Source organism: Embiotoca jacksoni, unplaced genomic scaffold (assembly GCF_022577435.1).
Source record: "Embiotoca jacksoni isolate LCO1_2020_lvr unplaced genomic scaffold, fEmbJac1.0.p SCAF_7, whole genome shotgun sequence".
NCBI classification, from domain to species: Eukaryota; Metazoa; Chordata; class Actinopteri; family Embiotocidae; genus Embiotoca; species Embiotoca jacksoni.
Window position 1 is genome coordinate 18,671,986 of NW_027185425.1, and position 2,126 is coordinate 18,674,111.

Genomic DNA, 2,126 nt, shown 5'->3' on the forward strand with positions numbered 1-2,126 from the left:
ATTCTGATTCTATTGTGTTTTCATAAAGCAGGCTGCTCTGTCCACCAGAGAGACAGAGGACCAGTGGGACATCATGCATGAAGTCACCGAGAGGTTGGATGTTGGATGTCAGATGGCCATGTGGAGAAAAAGACTGCAGCCACACGACTGTCACTGAGCAACAGGAAGAATGCAGGTATGAGACATGTAACTTTCTTAGTTTGTCTTTTATCTATCATCAGAGATATTTATAAAGATTGTAGGTACAATAAAGTTGTTGAAAGAAAATACTGCTGAAGGTTGTTGAAAAAAAATTAAGGTCATCTGCCCCAATGTCAGATTATTTTATTATATTGATTACAAAGTGGCGAGTGACAAAGAAAAATAATTCGCACACTTATGGAACTATTAAATCGTACAATGTTCATTTGTACATGTGTGTTGTCTTTACATACAGTCGTCTCGTATAAAGACTGCACATAAAGAACTCTTGTTACTATGCTTATATATATTTTCCAGGTTCTCAAAGTACAGTAGCCACAAGGAGTGTTGCCATGGGCAACACCACATCCCAGCTTCTTCCACTCCCACTGTGTCCAGGTGGGAACAACTCCAACACCTGGTGAATACAGCTGACCTCTGTATTCCTTGTTCCTATCTTGTTTTCTTTTTCCATCCCACCTGCTCACACCACTAGTCTTACTGCAGAGACGGACCTGCACTGGAGACCACCGGACTCAATTCATAACATGTAAGTTGTGGTGTAAGAAAAAAAACATTGAATTACTCCAAGAGATGAATAGCTGAGTAAATAACACATTTCCAGAACATTCCAATGTTCAATGTAATTTTAATTCAATTTAATTTATATTCTGCCAAATCACAATATGCTTTTTCAAGGCATTTAACATCGTAAAGTCTGGACAACTGGAGAGACAGTGTTTTGGGGGGTGACAACCAATACATGTATTTATAATTTAATTAAGAATACTCCATCTTCATCAGGGGACTCTTGGTAAATGCAGAGCACAACACAAGAGGGAATGACAACTCTGTAGGCCGGTCGGGAGCACGCCTGGAATGACAAAATAACAGAAACATGTCATCATTTCAGATTTATCTAGGTTTGCTTTGGGAAGGGGAGGAGTCTTACATCAGCAGATATCATTATCAGATATCTTTGTTGAAGACATTGATATTAAAAAAGCCTCAAGGATTATTTGGACTATTTAACATGCTGTTTTTCAGATCTGCTACCTCATCAGTTAACTGTGGCTTCTCTCTCTCCCTCTGCTTCTCAGTGTCACATGTTCAGTTACTCCTCTGCCTCGACTAGATTATTGTAATTCCTTGTTGTCAGGATGTCCCAGTGACTCTTTGCACTTCTCCTCACTCGTGTAGTTGTGCTCTTGTTTCTGCAGTTTTTCCTGAACCTGGAGCTGCATGTCTCTGCTGAGATTACTGGACACACCAACAGTTCCTTGTCTTGGATCGCCATGCCGTTCTTTTCTCACCCTAACGGTCCAGGCAGATGAATGCCCACTTTATGGCTCAGGAAGATTCGGGATAAAACTGGAAGAACTTATTTTTGTTGAGTGTCTGTAAAAGCACTGTTCAAACAGTAGAGAAAGAGTCCATCACTCTGCAATATATTAATACAGATCTTTTAATAAAAGCAAAAGAGTGACGAGAAGAAATGTTTAAACTCTAAAACATCATCTGCGTTTGTTCCACCTCTGTCGACTAAAAACCTACGTGCACCCTAATGTTATTTTTGTTTTTGCCTATATATCAAAAGCAAATGATATTTGTTTTGGGTGCATTAATCCATAATGAAGTGAGTCCTCTAATACCTTATTTCTTAAACAGATTAATGTATGCGTGGTGATGTAATCAAAGGTTTTTAAAAATGTTATTTCTACAGATTCAAAATCAATAAAGAAATGTCTTTATTAATACATTTACACAGCCTTTTCCTTCCTCTGAAGCGGCCCGTGTTCTGCCTGGTGTTCAAAGCATCCTGCAGGGAGTCGGGTTCAGGCAGACTGATTCTGGTCCTGGATGGAGAGTGATGCATCGTGGGGCTTCTGGAAACTGCACATCTATTCACAACCTGTTATGTACCAAGTTGTCTCAGTGGAGGGATC

At 39.7% G+C, this 2,126-nt stretch overlaps 1 long non-coding RNA gene across 1 annotated transcript; it reads left to right on the forward strand.

Annotated features, from left to right (window-relative positions):
- The first annotated feature begins 511 nt into the window (after window positions 1–511).
- LOC138215049 (uncharacterized) lies at window positions 512–1,887 on the forward strand. The gene is made up of 3 exons (XR_011179684.1): window positions 512–579; window positions 677–730; window positions 1,401–1,887. It is a non-coding gene; the product is annotated as an uncharacterized lncRNA (long non-coding RNA).
- Window positions 1,888–2,126: the final 239 nt, after the last annotated feature.